This window comes from Sphaerodactylus townsendi, linkage group LG05 (assembly GCF_021028975.2).
Source record: "Sphaerodactylus townsendi isolate TG3544 linkage group LG05, MPM_Stown_v2.3, whole genome shotgun sequence".
Lineage (NCBI taxonomy): Eukaryota > Metazoa > Chordata > Lepidosauria > Squamata > Sphaerodactylidae > Sphaerodactylus > Sphaerodactylus townsendi.
This window is the reverse complement of record NC_059429.1, coordinates 854,169-873,029: the sequence shown is the minus strand read 5'-3', so window position 1 is coordinate 873,029 and position 18,861 is coordinate 854,169. Positions and strand designations below refer to the sequence as shown.

The 18,861-nt window shown below is 53.3% G+C and overlaps 1 protein-coding gene and 1 long non-coding RNA gene across 5 annotated transcripts in view; one reads left to right on the top strand and one right to left on the bottom strand.

Moving 5' to 3' along the window:
- Positions 1 to 18,861, top strand: part of GATAD2A (GATA zinc finger domain containing 2A) — a 77,240-nt gene that overhangs the window by 10,797 nt on the left and 47,582 nt on the right. The window contains exon 1 of one of the 4 annotated variants that reach the window (XM_048495747.1): positions 7,985 to 8,151. The exons of 2 other annotated variants lie outside the window; for them this stretch is intronic. The gene's annotated coding sequence lies outside the window, so the exon portion shown is untranslated. Of the gene's footprint in view, positions 1 to 7,984; positions 8,152 to 18,861 lie in introns of those variants that run through there. One more of the 4 variants, XM_048495744.1, reaches the window with a different exon arrangement.
- Positions 1,626 to 7,925, bottom strand: LOC125432321. Its single transcript, XR_007244456.1, has 2 exons — positions 7,459 to 7,925; positions 1,626 to 5,514 (listed from the first exon to the last, which is right to left on the bottom strand). It is a non-coding gene; the product is annotated as an uncharacterized LOC125432321 (long non-coding RNA).

Below are 18,861 nucleotides of genomic sequence, written 5' to 3'. Positions count from 1 at the left end.
TTGGCACCCCAAATATTCCCTGAAGTCAAGAATGTCGCTGCACAGACAGCAGCTTTGCTATTGAGAAATGTCATTCCATTGTAATTTGCTTCTCTTAGGCCTGCAAAGGTTGGGGTGAGTCCATAAGCAGAACAAAATATCCCCAGTTAATCACCTTCTACAACTGCAGGGAGGGAAAGGACAGCAGCAGGGTGGGTGGGTGGGTGTAACCCACTCTCAGAAGCACAGCTGGGTCAATACTTGGAAGGGGACCTCCAGGGAAGACTCTGCAGAGGAAGGTGATGGCAAACCACCTCCGCTTCTCACTTGCCTTGAAAGCCCTTGGCTAGGGTTGCCATGAGTAGGCTGTGACTTGACGGCACTTTACACATACGCTCAACCAGCTTCCGTCCTGGAGCCACCCTGCTTTTTGAAACCCACCACCATTTTCCTTGTTTCTATGTCTCTTAATTTCCCTTGGGTTTAACTTTTTAAAAATTGCATCCGTCGGGCTGTCCCTAATGTTCTCGGACAAAAGCCAAATCTCTTTGTGAATGGTTCTATCAGCATGATTCATCCACACGGATAGAAGTGTTGTTGAATATTGTAAGAAGTTATAAAAAACCCATTACTTCTTATTGTGACAAGTAAGTTCAAATTTGTCAATGGTTAAAGTATTTGTTGTTGTTGAATAAAGTGAATTCCTTTAAAAAATACTTGACAGTAGTTGAGCAGTCAACTGACCAGGTTTTTTTTCAAGTGGACAATCTCAAGCTTTCATGCTCTGTTGTGCCATTTGGGTTGGTCCTAATAAAAGGGGCATGACCTGGCGCTTGTTTTAGATCCATATGACAGGCTGTCATCTCAGTCCTAGCTATGGCATAGTGGTGGGCTGTTCCGGCCTTGTTGGAAACTCTGACTGCTCCTTTCTATGGGTGACCCCCTGTGGCATGGATCCCATACTGCTCTCTGCAACACTGTCTTGGGGGAGAAGATTGTGGAGTGAAGATCAGGATTTTCTGGCATAGCCTGTACTATACCTCATTGGCACAGGGGGCACCACAGAAGCACAGTGATTGGCCAGAAAGCAAACTTGGCAAATGCTGCGATTTCAAGATTGCTTACCCTGTTTGAGAGACACCACTTGACCCTCTTTTACCATATGCTTTAAGACCATGTGCTCTTTTACCATGTGCTTTAAGTCTTGCTTTTCATGAGTTCAGATTCTATCATCTCAAGAATTTGTGATGCTACGTTGCAAATTACTGATTTAATGGAGCTGGCCAGATGTTATTTGCAAGTCTATTAGAGGCAAAATGATCTGTAGGTTTAGGGTCACGGTGTGTTGGTGGTGTGAGAGAGAGGAACAGGATGGACCAAATGTTGCAGAAAAACAGAAAAAAAATTTCTCACTTCTCTCTAGTCCACCACTTACCTTTTTCCATTGGTTGGGGAGCTAATTGACCATTTGGTCACCCCTTCAAGCAAGTACATGCTTGTGCATCCTTAGAAACACAAATTTGCCAAAGTGCTGTACAAACTAGCCAGCCTATGCTTATCTTAGTCACTTTTCTTACTGTATTCTGATCTTATTTCCCAGCCAAAAGAATGGCTCTTGAAGCAAATATAATTCAAAACAACATGGATATGTTAATAAGTGTACTTGTCAATAAGTTTAATTTAGTAGCAGCTGCTTAACATAGTTAGCCCCTTAACATGACCAGCACCCCTGTCTTTTCTCATAAAACAAGGAGGTACTTTGAGAAGCCCTTAGCGACATCAAAAAAGGAAAGGTGAAAGGACACTTTGTCAAAGGACCAGCCAAGTCGCAGTCTGGTTTCCTGACCTGCTTGCTCAGAGGTGATACTGGATTCACTCCAGGCGATCAGTACCATCCACAAAGTAATTTATACTCTGCCTTTCTCTCTGTACTTTTTTACAAAGTAAAAAACAACAATACAGTCTGCAATAAAACAGTACAATATACGCAAACAAGGCAGCGATGAAACTGGATTACAAAACTGGAAAAGAACACAATAAAACAGTACGATATGTATGGTACAATAGTCAGTGTGCTGAAACAGCCGCAATTTTTTTGCCCTAAAACTACAACCCTTTTATAAAAATGAGATTATTGCTTTATAATAAAACTGTTGGAATGCTTTGGATTGTACTTCTTGATCCCACCACAATGTGACAGAATATTGGTATCTGGCTTTTCACAGAGATGAATCACCAGCATTTCTAAAACAACTTTTCTAGAAAAAGTGTGATGGACTTTGCATGCCAGGTGCAACCAAACGTTGTCTCCTGGCCGGAATCACTTTTATCTTTTGTGAAGATGGAAAATCCATTATCTGTGCTGAATTTTAAGATTGGAACATGAAACCTGTGGGGTTAAAGTTTGAGATATTCATAGGATATTGTGAAAGATATAGCAACGCACACTTTCTATAACTGCTCAAAGCCTATTCCCTGATTCCCATCTCTATATTTTCTTTATGTATCCCCTACTTTAATCAAGAATGGGATGCTGAAATATTCCCATGCTGCACTTTGGAATATTTTGGTCTGTGTGGATGGCTGTCAGGTGAACAAATGTATTGTTAGGGGGGGCCCATTCCTCTATGCATAGCTGTACCTTCTCTCGGTTTCTGTCTCAGAAGAAGTGACTCTGCGCCCAGGTGTTTTTACCTATTTGGAAGCATTAATATGTAAGGAAGCAGCAAATGCTGTTTCTGTCTTTGCTACCATTATCCATAACCCAGACAGAAAATGTTGGTGTCTACTTGACTAGCATCCCAACGGTGCACTCTGCAACAAATTCCCTCCTTGAAAGATTTTGTGATAATGCTTGCTACATTGGAGAAACTGCACTTCTATGAATTGCGACTGGTTGCCACGCCTTCGCATTCCAGATAATTGATACATCTGCTGAGATTCATTGTGTGCCTGTACATCTGTTGAGATTGGGCACAACCAGTGATTCCAGAACCTGTCAGTGAGCAGTCCCTGTTGCCGCTCATTATATTTTTACCCAGCCCTTCCCCCAAGGGCCACAATTCATGGGACTGGGCTCCCCCATTTAATCCTCACAGCAACCCTGTGAGGAAGGCCAGGCAGACTAGCCCAAGGTCATCCCCACATGCTTCCTGGTCATACCAGATGAGACAAGGAGACTCCCTTTTTTAGCAAATACACCTGCTAGGGAAGCCACATTGGAACTTCTGCAAGCAGAATCTACTCTTTATTATCAGAGGCATTCATGGGCGGACTCTCCGGGCTGTGTGGCCGTCATACCACAGCCACACAGCCCAGAGCCCACAACAACCAGAATCTACTCTGTTTGTCTGAAGGATCACTGAGCTGTCACTGAAAGCTTGCCCAAGGCCTCTCTCAGCCCTCCTTTTCACCAGAGATTGAACCTTCTCCATGTGGAGATTGTGCTCCCCCAGCCAGCAATGCCCCCCCGCCCCCCGGTACATTGTTCCCCAAGATTCTTTTCCAGTGAAGCCGGCATCAGGCTCTGGAGTCTGCTATTGCCCTCCTCCAAGAACGAATGGCAGCTATTTCCTTACAACAAGCAAATCTTGGCACTGATTTGTATAGCGCTTACAACCACTCTCTAGGATCGGTTGTGTGGCTAGCCAGCACGGTGTAGTAGAGTGTTGGACTGAATCCCTGCTCTGCCGTGAAAGCTTGCTGGGTGAGTAAGCGTATCACACCCTCTCGGCCTGACCTACCTTGCAGGGTTGTTGTGAGCATGAAGCTTGGAAAACAGTGTTAGCTGCTTTGGGTCCCCGTTGGGGAGAAAGGTGGGGTATAAATGCATTAAAGATTCAAACTGGATGTTTACTAATTCAAACATGAGCCTTTACCCTAACTCTATGACTACATGGGCAGAAGTAAAAGGATGAACTGGAGAGTGTCTGAGTGGTTGGGGTGGAACGAGTGTGCTGAGAAACCCCATTTCTGCAGTGTGAATGGCCTCGATTAGAGTTTGTTCCCTTTGCACCTGGGACACCTGAGTGGCTGGAGAAAGTGAGATCTCTGACAGATCCTCTGCTGTTCATGCAGGCAACAGCTACTTGTCTTGTCCTGTCTTGATGAACGGTGTATGGAGAAGCCTTTGCTAAGTCCTCCATCTCTGCTTGAGGAGTGTGTTGGTCTTTGGCCGGTCTGTAGCTTGCAAGTCAGTAAGGGAGGGGTGTGTGGGGTGGGGTGTGTGTGTGTTTTAATCTGTTAAAATGGCTGGTCTTCGCAGGGCCCACTCAGATCCATCTGAGAAGCCTCCCGGTCTGATCTGTTCCCTGGGAGGCCAAGTAGCCCGCTCTCCCTCTGGGTTTGCCTTGCTCCTGCCATCCCTGCGCATCACGCCTCGAGGGAGCGCAATTAACACAGAGCAGCTGATGCCTTCCATCTCAAAACACTGCTGTCACCTGGAGGGCACGCCCCAGGACAGGCAACTCCTTGGAATGCTGACAGCCCACTTCCAGTGACTGCGCCGATCACACCTTTGGTCCGGTTTGCCCTTTGGCTTAAATATGGGCAGTCGTGTTGGTTGATTTGCCCTAAAGCTTCACTCTAAAGCTACAACGCTAAAATTCCACGACTTTGTTTACTATGTAGTCCACTCCATCTGTCTCCCTGAGACTCAAAGTAGATTACATACATGTAAATCGATACAATCTTTCAGAAGCAAAACTGGAGTTTGGGGAGGAAAAGATGGAAAAAAAAGAAAAGTTGCTAAAAACTATCAAACTTCTTAAAAATGGTGGGCAGCTGTTCCAAACGGGAGGCGCAACAAAATCGTTCCATCCGCAAGTCTTAGGCAGATTAAACAGTTGAAAACCTGAAAGTCTTCCTATCCACAGAAAAAGCTGTTTGCTGCGTCTCTGAGCAACTTATCATTGTTCTAGTTTTCCTTCACCTTCAAAGCAGAGTCTGTGCAGGCCTGGCCCCCCAACCCTTCAGTGCCTTTCAGATGTCGGCCACTCCTTATGAGAAGACATAGCCAAAAAAAGGAAGTGCCTGCCGTCAAAAGATGGTACCTGTTGCATCTCTATATGAGCTGTGGTTCAGGGCTTGGCTCATTCTAGTAAGGAAGCCCCCACAGAACAGAGACTCATGCAGAAGCACAGGGGCTGGGGGCTTCCTTGGCAGCAGATTGTTCTTTCGCATACTCACAGACATTTTCAGGAGAACATGAAAGGAATCACCAGAAGTTTGGCCCCTCCAGTCGGGCTCCTGGTCCAGCCATTCCAGCGCAGTCTCTTCTGTTCTTTGAGCAGAGAAGGGTCTTCCTGAGTCACAGCAGCCTCAACCTGGAGACAACTGGATTTGAATCCAGGACATTCTTCAGGTGCTCTCTGCCGCCAAGCTGCAGCCCCCAAACAGTTCTGTCTTGAACTCCTGCTCACAACAGCAGAAACCTTTTTCAATATTGGTTTTCATTTTTAAAAAAAGAATTTCCGCTACCAGGGGTGGCTTTGCCTTTTCATTTCTAGCCGCCTGCTTCTCATAGGCCAGATGCTTCTGGGGAATGCACAAGACACAGAAACATACAACCATAGAGCTGAAAGGAACCCCTAGGGTCATCTAGTCCAACCTCCTGCACCATGCAGGGAATTCACAAATGCTTCCCTTTCCCAAACTCCCCCAGAGGGAAGACCTCCAGGATCTCTGCCCAGTGTGGCCCACAGAAAATCCCCTTCCTGACCCCGCTGTGGCAATTGGCATTACCCTGGGCATGTAAGAAAAGTTCACAGAATCATTATTGTTGTCAGATGGCCCTCTGGCCTGTGCTTATAAGATTCTTTTTTAAAAAATCAAACATAACTTCTTCCACATGATCAAAAAGGTGGTGCATGCAACCCCCATGTCCCTCTGGCAGGAACACCCCTGGATTCAGGTGATGTGTCAGCAGCAATTGAAAGAATCTGCACAGCCAATCAAATCTCCAGCAGTCATTCACAGCCTTTGCTGGGGAAAAACCTGACCTGGCTGCACCAACTTCCTAAAAAAATTGATGCACAGGTGTCAGGAAAGGTGTTGGTGGGGACCATGCTGGGGACCACGTGGGGTCTGACACCACCACTAAACAAACGCCTGTTGCCTCCCAGAATGGGCCACCAGAAAACTCAAGAGCCAGTCCCAAAACAGAGCAGCTAAAACTGTACGTGGTATTAATTCTTTTTCCCCCCCATGCTGCCCCAGGTACAAAAATCCCCAACATGCTGCAAACCAGCATACTATGCAGCAGCCCAGGTAGAGTCCTTTTTGCCCCCGCAAGGATTGTTTTCCATGAGCTGGTGTGCAAAGGGATTGTCATTTACCCTGACACAAGCCAGGTGGAAGCTGCGTGCTGTCCCAGAAGGGGCAGACCCCAAGCCACCAAGCTTTCGCAGAGTTGTGCCACATCAAATGTTTGCGAATGTCCTGAAAGGAGCTGGCCGGCAGGTGAGCCACTAGATTTCTTTTAGCATGAGCGCAGGCACCATGCAGCCATGCAGTGCGGCTCAGAGACGGAGCTACCGGGGGGGGGGGGAGTGCATGTTGCACCGAGTGCGCACCTGGGGGGGATCACCCCGCAGCACACACACACACCCCAACGTGCTTGCCTTTGTCAAAGTGCAAGCTGGAGAAGCGACCTGTTCCCTTCAGGCTGAAAATGGCCTGTTGGGAACTACACTTCCCAGGAGACCTTGCAGGCCCCCAAGGTCTCAAGGGAAGTGTAGTCCCCACAAGGCCATTTTCAGCCTGAAGGGAACAGGTCGCTTCTCCAGCTTGCACTAAGGTAAGGGGTGAGGGGGCGGAAAACACAGAGTGCACACGGGGCTCCCTTTGGCCCAGCTACACCTCTAGTGTGGCTGCATGTTGCCTGCGCTCGTGCTAAAAGAAATCAAACGGCTCACCTACCAGCCAGCTTTTTTCAGGACATTCATGGACTTGAGAGGCCACTGGTTCTGGTGGGTTTTCCAGGCATCTTCAGAGGTGTATCACAGAGAGATGCCAGCCATAGATGTAGCACGCATCCCTCTGTGATACACCTCTGAAGATGCCAGCCACAGGTGCAGGCGAAACGTTAGGAACAAGATCCACAAGACCACGGCCACACAGCCCGGAAAACCCACCACAACCAAACATACCACTGTTTGGGGGAAATTATGGTAACACCCCCCCCCCCCGCGCCCTTAAGTCACAGGTGTTTGGTTCAGAATTCTTTCTCCGTATGTCCACCTTCTGCCTTGAGGGCCACCTCACTTCCATCTGCTCGAGAGCGGGCAACCATTCCTGGAGACAACCTGCCAGGTTACGCAAGTGCACCTGGACCTCTCATGGTAACAGAGAGCTGGACGGGTCCACCGGGGTCATCTAGTCCCACCCCTGACCGATGCAGGGAATTCACAGCCCCCTTCCCTGCCATCCTTCCAGTGACCCCTGGTGAATCAGGCCCCCGAGTGGTCCTTGCTTCCTTACCTTGGAGTCAGGCCCACCCAACTCGGCGGTTTGCCCGTCTCTGCGGAGTCAGGCTGCGCAGGAGAGTTGCTAGATCCAGCGGAGGGGGGCGGTCCTGGAGCCTGGGGAGCGCCCCTTCCTCCCCCGGAGCACCCACTTTTTCCTCAGAGGAGCTGATCTCGCGGGGGGGGGGGGGGCTGGAGGCGAGCTCGCGTTTCCGGGGAGGCCGGCATGCCTTAGTGCGCAGGCTACGGCTCGCGTCCGCAGCCTGGCCGCCCGTCCTCCCCCGCGCCGGCTGGTGGCTGTGGCTGGCGGGCAAGTGCGGGCGCCGCCGGAGCAGCCTGGCAGCAGGAGGGGCCGGCGGGGGCGCCCAGCTGGCCTGGACGTGGCGCCCCCCGCCAGCCACGGGGCGCCCCGGCCGGGCGAGCCGCTCCTCCATTCAGCCGGCCGGCCGTGCGCCCCAGCACGTGGTGGGACGCCGAGGTCTTCCTGCCGGGTTCCGGGGAGGGAGGGAGGGCGGGGGGATAAGAAGGCGCGGGGGGCGGGGCCTGGGCGCGCGTGCTCGTCGGCGCGGCGCCTCCTGCCTGTGTGCGGGACGCGCCTCGGTGGGCAGCCGGGGGGCTCGGGCGGGCGGGCGAGCGGGCCGGCAGCTGGAGACCCGGAGGGAGCCCCGTGCTCAGGGAGGCCCCCCCGACCCAGCAGCCCCACCGAGACGTGAGTGCAGCCAGCCGCCGCCGTCGGGAAAAAGTTGTGGCCGGGAGGGGGAGGGGGAGGGGGAGGGGGCCTCGCGGGCAACGCCTCCACCGGCGGGGGGGGGGGGGGGGGGAGAATGTCCTGCCGAGAGGAAAGTGCGTCGGGTGATGGCGGGAGGGCCCCCCCGCGGGCTGCTGGACTCCGCGCTCCGGGCAGGCGCCGCCGGGCGACACTTGGGCCCGTGGGGGGTGGGGGGGGAGGGAGCCACGCTGCCGCCGCCGCCGCCGCCCCTCCTTTTACTCCTCCCCCCGCTGCAAGATTTCGCTGCTTCCCAAGAACTTTGGGGGTCGCGCTCCTCAGTTGCGCCGCCGCCGGCCGAGCCTCCTTGCCTTCCCTTGGGCCAAAGTTGCAGCCCGCCCTGGTCGCCGGCGTCGCCCCCCCCCCCCTCTCTTCCTTCCCCGGCCGGCCTGGAGCGCTTCCTCCTCCGCCTCCTCTTCCGCCTCCCCCCGGCGGGCTCCTGATTGGGGCGGGGGGAGGGGGGGAGGGGGAAGCCCACCTGTTGCCCGGCGTAGGGGCGGGCGGAGCTCTGACCGCCAGTCGGACTTTGGCTTCGCGGGCTGGGATGGAAAAGCCGGGACTTGGGGACTTTGCGCCCCCCCCCCCCCGCTCCCGGTTGGGGACGTGGTTGCGTCCCGTCGCGGCGCCGAACTGCACTGCCCGGCGAACGGGTGGGTGCCAACCCCCGGGAGAACCGACATGGCCACCCAGCTCCGGGGACGGGCGCCGGGCAGGTGATGCGAGTCTCCTCCCTGCTCCCCCAGGGAAGGACCGGACGTTAGCCTTCCCGTTGGGGAACCCCCCGGCCAGAGGGTGTCGGGTGGGGCAATACACCCCCTTCCCAGTCTGACAAAACAGGTCAGCAAGTGGGGGGGGGAGGCTTTTATTGAAGCTCCCCCCCCCATCTCGACTCTGCCCCCTTCCAGGAGGCTGCATTTCTCCTCCTGCCCTTCTGCGTCTTGGTCCCCGTTCACCCCCCCCCCCCCCCGCTGGCTACTCTAGCAGTATTGTGTATTTATGTAGATGTGGCATGCCAGCTTCCATGCGTCTGAGGTTCCCCCCTCCCAACCTGTTGCCCCATTTTCCCCCTCCTAAATCACTCTGAAATCTGCAGCATGTCTCAAAGGATGGTTATTAAATCCAGAGTAAATTGTAAATTTCCTCTCCCTTCCCTCTCTTGCGATGCCACTCAGGCAAAGCCAAGGAGCTTGCAGAACTCGGGGCCGCAAAGGATGGAATGGCTGCTAGTTTTGAGGTGGCTTCTTAAAAAAGAGCACAGCGTTAATTCCCCAGCTAAGTTGAACCTCCAAGTGCAAAGGCAGTCTATATGAGATGGGGTGGAGGTGGGGCTGCTCATATTAAAATGTTTGGTTCTCTCACACATGACTCTTCTGAATCTATGCTGAATTCGGAAACTCTGATGCTTCCTTTCACGTTGTTAATATTAGTAGTGGTGGTATCTTCATTCTTAGCCAACTTTTCCACTGGGACTCTTCAAGGAGGGTTACAAGATACTCAAAACAAGAGCCCTCCAGTGAATGAACAATATCACGGGAATAGGACTGGAGGATTGGACCCATCCTAATGCTCAGCTTGCTTTTTTTGCAGTTCACCTAAAACAGACTAGTAGTGGTAGGTAATGTGTGTGTGGGAGCCGCAGGTTTTGTTGCTTGGGGGCAGGTGTATAGCGGGGGGGAAACGGTGCCCAGGGCAAAATGGTGCACCCCACCACGCCCCACCTACCTGAGCCAGCAGTGGTCCCAGGCAGCCTGGTGGGGCCAAGGGGTGCTCGGCTGCAGCCTCCACCAGGCCTGGCAGGGCGGGGCCAGGGGGCGCCATGCAGCGACCCTGGTAGGCCGTTCCTTCAGTCGGTGGAGCCTCCAGTGGCTGAAAGAGTGACCTGGCAGGGCCGGGCCGGGCTGAGAGGGGGCGGGGTGTTGGGGGGCAATTTTCCACCCAAGTGACTGACAGGGGCCTACCCAGGGCATTTGTCCCCACCCTGTGGCAGCTACGCCACTGCTTGGGGGGCAGGGGAAACCAATGGGGCCCAGTTCCAACATTCTTGCAAAAAAAATGCAGCTGACTTTTGGGGTCTCTCTTCCCAGCCCCCGGACACGTAGCACCCTCTCAGTTTCACTTATTTATTTCAATCAACAAGTCTTCTGAGGCTGAGGGCTGAGATTTACAATGAGGAGGTACATGGGAAAATGAAAGTTTGCGCAAAGTAGACCAAATACATGGGCTTGGCTCCCAAATATGGTTTTGGGGTTTTTTTTGCTGGTACAATAGGCAAGCAGTTAGCTGTCTGCTAAGTTACACGTTATTGTACGTGGTGGGAGAGTGAAGACCGGTCTCTCGCCATCCTGCCTTGATTGTGGGCTCCTCCTTTGGCCCAATCCTGTTGGAAACAGGGACACAGGTGAGATGGGCCATCGTTCCCAGCAGGGTTCCTTGCATGGAAGAAGATGCCACCCACACCCTTGCGTGACTTTGGACCTGTTTAATTCTTTTGGATAAATCTACCTTGCAAGGTTGTTGTAAGAGTAAAAGGCGTGAGGGCTCCTGAGAAGCAGGGCGTGATGCAGATGCATGGGTAGTTAGACAGTGGTTCTCTGTGTAGCCACTAGCTGTGAACTAAAACCTCCATGTTGAGGAGCATTGCACCTCTGGTATTGAGGGCAAGCAATTGGGGAGTGTGACTGATATTTCACAGCTGTCCCCACCTGTATCCTAAAAATAAGCCTGAAGGATAGCTGGGTGGATCCTGTTGGCCAACTTCTGGTTTCTGGGGGCGAGAGGGGTCGGGGCCATTTACCTGGACTAGACACAGTGTGGTGTGGTGGTTAAGAGCGGGAGCACTCTAATCTGGGGAACCAGGTTTGATTCCCTGCTCTGCCACTTGAGCTGTGGAGGTTATCAGGTGAGCCAAATTAGCTTGTGCACTCCAACGCATGCCAGCATGCATGGGTGACCATGGGCTAGCCACAGTTCTTCGGAGCTCTCAGCCCCACCCACCTCACAGGGTGTTTGTTGTGGGGGGGGGAAGAGATTGTAAGCCCCTTGGAGTCTCCTTGCAGGAGAGACTGGGGGGGGGGATATAAATCCAAACTCTTCTTCTTCTAGCTGGATTGTGAGTCTGATCCTGCAGGCGTCCAAAGTTCTTGTATGGAACTTTGGGGCAGTTCTTTTACTGCCTTCCCTGGTGAGTGGGCTGCGTGCCGTAGACTTCAGCCGGAATCTCTGCGGTTAGAAGTTCCCTTTCATGTTAACTGTGTTGGTTTTACTTTCTATTTCCGCACCGTTTCCATTTTTTGAGGGTTCCTCCCCCCTTCAAAAGGAACTCTGGGGTGGGGGTCTTCTAGCGAGCCTGCAAAAACAGCCAGTTTGCCTCAGGTGTCCAGAGCAGAACAAAGACACAGTGGGTTGTCGTAAGAAATGCAAGAAATGATGCTGGCTTGTTGCTTGGCAGGCCAAGTGAGGACGGCAGGATCAGGCCCCCGAAGTGTGGGGGGAGAGCCCAAAAGCGGGGGAAGAAAGCACAGAAGATGGAGAAACTGGGGAGCAACTCTCTGCCTCTGCTGGTCACCTGCAATTTTGGGGTGATAATACAGGCCTTTCTGCCGTGGCTTCCATAGCCTGTGTTGTTCGGTGTCTCCTGGGTGCAGGCAGAAGTGGAGGAGGTCGCATTGTCTGCGTTCGTGTTGCATCAGCATTTGCTTGTGCATCTGTGGGCCGCCACCACCTCGTGGTGTCCCAGCCGTCGCTTGTTTTACCATTTGGAGGCTGAAGAAATCAGCATTGGACATTGACTTGACTGGACCTGGGGTGGGGTGGGGTGGGGGTGGGTGCTTTAAGAACCTTTGGGACTGGGGCAAAAGAGGACATGACGGCCAGTCCCCATCTTGTCCCAGAAAGGGTCTAAGGTTGCTATCCTCCAGGAGGGCCCTGGCGATCTTGCAGAGTTACAACTGATCTTCAGGCAACAGAGATTAGTCCCCCTGGAGCAGGGGCAGATGGGAATTGTAGTCCACGAACATCTGAAGTGCCAGAGTTGGACATCCCTGCCGTGGAGGAAACGCCTGCTTTGGAGGTGGAGTCTCTGGCATTATGTCCTGCTGAGGTTCCAACCCCAAATCTCCAGAAATTTCTCCACCTGGAGCTGGCAGCCGTAGCCTGGTCTGACTCCAGGTCAGAAAATGGCATTCGGGACAGTTCACCTGAGCCTCTTGTAAATGACCCAAATTCTCCCAGCTTTCCATGGAATTGGGCAACCTCGACTGTTCAACCTCTCTAGAACAACTTTGCCTTCTGGAGCTGAGTCGTGGGGATTTGTAGAGCCTCCTCCCAGATACTTGGACCATGTGGAGATGCTCCTGCTCGGCTTCTCTCCCCGCCTCCCATTGTTGTGTTTGGCGACTGCCACCGCCTTACAGATAATCATACGTGATCAAAGATGGCATCGTGGCAGGGGGTGCCGTGAGCGTATCTTTGGTTGCCTTAGGAGATCTTCTTAATTGACAGATGGCACACCAGTCATGCTCGTAAATACAATTAAAGTCAAAGGAAAGAGAATATTTGCCTCAAAATGGATTGTGGGTGGGTGGGCTCATCTTGACTAATGACTCTGATCTGGCTAGAGTGGCAGAAGCGGCTTTGCACCCCACATCCCGTTGGCGCTATGCCGCTGCATGTTAGTGGTGATCTCCCCTGCAGACTTGTTGTCAGGATCGCACAGTGACCTGTGTGAAGCATAAATGCAGTGAATGTGTGCTTCTGTGGCTTGAATACGCTGTGAGGTGATCTCAGTATTGTGTGTGGGGGGGGGTTCCATTTTAGGTGACCGTTGGGCCTCTGTTGCAAGTGAGCTGCTGTGGCATTTCCGCCTGTTTTTCACCTCCTGAGGTGGCCCCTCTGTGCCAAAATTGAAGAAAATTGACTGACCTTTAGGAAGGTCTGTCAGGCTGGCTAATTATGCCCCCCAGTCACTTGGCTGCCAAATCAAGAACTTTGCTCTCTCAATAATGACACCTTTGGCAGTTTCTCCCCCCCCCCCCCCCCCGCCCCAGTTATTTTCTTTTAAAGGACACCATAAATTGGAGATGTTCAGATGTTCAGAAGGCTGAATCGCAGCCCACCACTCTGTCACGTTTGCACAAACTTTGCACATAAATTGTTCTTGTTTCATTACGATTATTATGCCTGTGTCATCCCATAATGGTGTCCGTGTCATTGGGTCCCCAAGGTGGTTGCTGGGCAACTGGAGTTCTCTGGCGACTCGAAATTTTAGAAGTCTGGGAGGCCGCGAGCGCAATAGTGGAGCCGACCTGGATTCCTGTAGGGACGGCATCGCTGGGGTCTTTCCCCCACTTCTAGGCTGGGCCATCGGGTGAAAGCTGTGCTTTTCTGCTATGCTGCTCCTGGGATGAGAACTTCATGGATGCGTTGATATGGACTGGATTTGGGAACTTCTTGGGCATTTGTGGGCACCTGGGGGCCTAGGCTGCCATTCCAAGCCTGCAGTGTTGGACCCGGGTTGGGGTGGGACGTGGCACAGCATTGCAGCATGGCATCCCTCTGTCTCCTCACCTGATCTACTTCACAGGGTTGTTGTGAAAATCAAGGGGGTGGTAAGCGAATTGATTATATCTCTAAGGTTAAAAAGCTGGAGTGGTATAGAGCCAGGGGTGTCCAACTCTGGACCCCCAGATGTTAATGGACTACGATTCCCATCAGCCCCTGCCAGCATGGCCATGCTGGCAGGGGCTGATGGGAGTCGTAGTCCATTAACATCTGGGGGGCCAGAGTTGGACACCCCTGGTGCAGAACATGGCTTTGGGATTGAGTTCCGTTTTCTGCTGGACCTGAGGCCAGATGCCCCCCCCTCCCCAGGTTACTGTGAGGAAAAGATCCTTTGTTGGAGGGAGAGCCTAAAAATGTCTGTGGGAGGTAGATAGCGTGTTGGCCCCCACTGTAGGTTTCTTGGGTGCCCTTTTGTAGGCCCGCATGATGTGGAGATGCACAATGACGTGGCCTCCTTCCCATGTGCCAAAGCCCCCGAACCCTTTTTCCTTTATAGCTAGTATCTTATAACTGAAAGCCAAAGACCTGGCCTGCCGTGCAGAGGCGTCGTAAATTCACGGAGCAATTCTGTGAGTTAAGGGTAGGCCAATAGGGACTGACCTGTGGCCTCTGGGCTTCCGCTGTCAAACTCCTACTTGGGCTTTCCTTCTCCCTGTTAAGTGCCTATTTCAGACAGTTTCTCATCTGGGGCTAGCAAAGGATCTGAGCACCCCGTTTGCTGAGATCCAGGAGGAATTGTGCAGGGTCTGATCCCCCATGCCCACGCGCGCACACACACACACTGCCTTCTCACCTTTGACCCCAAAGGCTTTTGACTCCAAATCAGAGGACACCCTCCGTGGCCCAGGCTAGGCCACGCTCCCGAGTATTCTGAGAGTGCTGCAGCCTGAGCCTCCATCGCTCTGGAAGGGCCTTTCAGGCAGGTGTGGCAGCCAGGCTGGGAAGGGAGCACTCAAGGAGTTGGGACGGAGGGGGGAAGGGGGGGTCTTTGCTTCCTGCGGCCTCCAGGGCCACCCCGACAGGCCCGGCTCCAGCTCCTGTCCCTGGCCTTCCGTCCCGTGCCACGAGGCTGAGGAGCCTTCTGCTTTCTCCACTGCAGTGATGGCCAACCTTTTTGAGACCGGGGGCCCAAACTGCCACCCAAAACCCACTTATTTATCGCAAAGTGCCAACACGGCAATTTAACCTGAATACTGAGGTCTTAGTTTAGAACAGGGGTAGGGAACCTGCGGCTCAAGAGCCGCATGCGGCTCTTCTGCCCTTGCACTGCGGCTCCATGAGCCGAGCCGCCGGCCCCATCCTTGCCCACCCTGCAGGCAGCAGGGCGGGTGCACTAACTGCCCACGGTCGGCTAGGCCGCGCCGCGGGCTTCCCCTCTCGCCCGCCCCCTTGGAGCAGGGTGAGCGCTTTCCCAGCAGCTGGTGAGGCCGAGCCACCAGCTTCATCCTTGCCTGGGTGGGCGCACCAATGGCCCATGCCGGCTGGGCCATGCCACAGGCTTCCCCTCTCGCTCGCCCCGTTCAAGCGGGGCGGGTGCTTTCCCGGCGGCCGACGAGGCCGAGCCACTGGCCCCATCCTTGCCCGCCCTGCAGGCAGCAGGGCGGATGCATCCATGCACTTCTCAGAATGAGCGGAGTAAAAGGAAAAAAAACCCAACATATATAGTGTTATCTTTATTTTAAATGTCAAAAATTATTTGCGGCTCCAAGTGTTTTCTTTTCCCGTGGAAAACGGGTCCAAATGGCTCTTTGAGTGTTAAAGGTTCCCTACCCCTGGTTTAGAAACAACGGTTGGCTCCAAGGCACGCGTTACTCAGGAGTGAGCTTGGTGAAGCAACTGTGCAACGCTTCGAATGGGTGAATCACAAGCCTAGGAGGGTTTACTCAGAAGCAAGCTCCATTGCCAGCAACCGAGCTTACTCCCAGGTAAAGGATCAAGCCCAGGCCAGCCTAGATGTGTGTGTGGGGGGGTGATTTTCCACCCCCACCCCCATGACGAACTCTGTGCACGCATGCCCACAGAAAGGGCTCTGAGTGCCACCTCTGGCACCCGTGCCATAGGTTCGCCACCGCTGCTCTACTGGGTGGGTGAGAGAAAGACCTGCGCTCTGAATCCTGCATTAGCCACTGTCGTGGCCTTGTGGCAAAGAGCTGGGCAGCGCTGCCGCTGGAAAGCATCGCCAGTTAAACCGACACTGGTGAAAACAGTGCTTTGCCGGGGTGGGGGGGGGGAGGGGGTTGTACACGTGACACACGTGTACCTGCTGCTGTACCTGTCTCACTCGTCTGGTAGTACTTTAATGGCTCTTGGGCACGGGACAGGGACAGAGGATCTCTTGGGCACGCTAAAGGTCCCCAAGGTAGTCTCCAGGTCAGGGCATCTGAAAGACCCTGGGGAGCCACGGCCCAGCTGAGTAGACAGCCAGGATGCACCGAGGCTCTGATTCAGGCACCTGTACATGTTTGTGTGTGTTCATTCTAGGCTTGTCAACTTCAGGTTGGGAAATTACTGGCGATCCGGGGAGCTGGCAGTTGGGATGGGGAAGGGTTTCGGACAGGCATAATTTCATAGGGTCTACCCTCCAAAACAGCCATTTCTCCAGGGCAGCGGTTGTCTGGAAACGAGTTGTAATCTCAGATGTCTCCAGGCTCCTCCTGGAAGATGGCAACCCCAGTTCATTCTTCCTTGCTGGTCTTAGTAGCCCCTTCCCCAGTCTGCCAGCAATCAGAGTTGCACTCTTGAGTTCTCTCCTTTCGGTCCATCTTCTTGTTCATCTTCACCTGGTTGTGCCTTGACTTCTCCAGACATTTCCTTCCTTCCTTCCTTCCTTCCTTCCTTCCTTCCTTCCTTCCTTCCTTCCTTCCTTCCTTCCTTCCTTCCTTCCTTCCTTCCTTCCTTCCTTCCTTCCTTCCTTCCTTCCTTCCTTCCTTCCTTCCTTCCTTCCTTCCTTCCTTCCTTCCTTCCTTCCTTCCCCAATCCCACCCCCTCTTTTGAAAAGATGGTACAGTGAGGATGTTCCTGTCTCCTTTTTCTCTCTCTTCCGGTGGGTGGGTGGGTGAGTGAGTGGGCGTGTCCTGTAGCGGCTGGGGAGGGGCCAGGTCAGAGAACAAGGGATTTTTATCTTTGAAGTTAAAAGGCTGAGCTTTGTCTATGATGGTTTGGGGAGGGGAGGCTCCATGCTGACCCAGGTGTGGCTTTGCTATATTCAGGCCTGGGCCGGAGCCAGCAGGACATAGCAGTGACCACTTTAGGACCACTCTGGGGTGCGGGGGAGGGGAGTTGCTTGACAGTTTTAGATCTCACACTCGTGACCCTTTGGGCTGAAATGCAGGCTTGTCCAGTGAGGTGGCAGGGAGGACTTGGGTTCCGATTATTGGTGATCTTGCTCTGCCTGACCTACCTTGCAGGATTGATATGAGGGTAAATAGATTTCCATGCATAGCTGGCTATCTCAGCCAGAGCTTGCGTGTGTGAAGCAGGGGTCCTCAACCTCTTTGAGCCAGGAGGCACATTTGGGATTCTCGGCATGGTCATACAGCAAGAATATGGTGGCCTAAGAGGGTGGAGCCAGCCGCAAAACGATTGCCACAGCTTAACGAGTTTTTAAAATCTGCATAACCAACCAGAAGCCTGGCTGGGCCAAAGCCCAATCTGGCCCCACCCACTTTCTGTAAACGCTTGGCTCAAATAAAAGTGTTGGCAGCACCATGGTGCCCCCAGGCACCGTTTGGCAGACCCCTGATGCAGATTGGCAGAGCCTTGTACCCTGGGCGGGTGCCTCTGCTGTCCGCCTTTCAAGCAACCGTGGTCTCAAAGGATTGGGGGAGTTGGCCATGTCCGATATGTGTGTGTGTTGGGGGGGGGCCCTGAAGTGGAGACTTTCTGCCCGTGTCGTAGAGGCTCTGCTCCCCAAAGACCGCCGTGGCTGACATAGCAGATACCCGTGGCCAACGTGCCCTGAAGCCACGGAGCCAGGCCCTCCTCCCTCCTGGCCTTGGGATGTCATAGGATGCAGCACGGTGGGAAGCGTTGCTGGCCACCTGGACGTCTTCTGGTATATCCCTTTTGGGTGGCGTGGAGAAGGCAGGCAGGCAGGCGGCAGTGCGTCACTTCTCAGGTGGAAAACTGACCTCCGGGCTGTTGGGCTGATTCTGGGTTGTTTGAGTCGCGACGCTCTCAGGCAGTCACAGACAGTCTTTTGGGACTCTCTCAGCCCACCTGGAGGCAGGCAACAGCAAACCACCTCTAGGCTCTTACCTTGAAAACCATACGGGGTTGCCATTAGTCAGGTGTGACCTGACAGCGCTTTCTAGCACCGCCCTGGTGTCAGCTTGCCCTAAACCAGGGGTAGGGAACCTGCGGCTCTCCAGATGTTCAGGAACTACAATTCCCATCAGCCTCTGTCAGCATGGCCAATTAGGGGCTGATGGGAATTGTAGTTCCTGAACATCTGGAGAGCCGCAGGTTCCCTACCCCTGCCCTAAACCCCCCACCAGTACCCATTACTGGCGTTCTGTATTGCCGGGTGCTGTGTGTTTTTCCCAGCAGCAAGTGCAAACTAGAATGCTTTTAGGGTGTTGTGGGGTTTCTGGGTTGTGTGGCCATGTTCCAGTAGCAATTTCTCCTGACATTTCGCCTGCATCTGTGGCTGGCATCTTCAGAGGATCTGCCCCATGAAGATGCCAGCCACAGATTCAGGCGAAAAGTCAGGAGAAAAAACTACTGGAACACAGCCACACAACCCGGAAAACCCACAACACCCGAGTGAGTCCAACCGTGAAAGCCTTCGACAATACATAGAATGCTTTTGCTCCAGAGGTGAGAGCAGACCTATGAAGAGAGGGAACTGTATGTGAATTTGTCTGCACTCGTAAGCTGTTGCACCGAGTCTTTTGGTGCTGGTGACGAACCGCTTTCCCCGCTCTCTTGCTCTGTCCCAGATGGATATTTGGCAGCTGCTGCTGGACTCACAGCCGTCCACCAAGGGAACGCATTTTCTAGCTCGCAACTTTCATTCTTGAATGTCTTGTTTGTGGCCTAAAAGGGGAAAAATATTTTTAAAACTTTTGAAAGTTTACTTTCAAGTTAACTAGG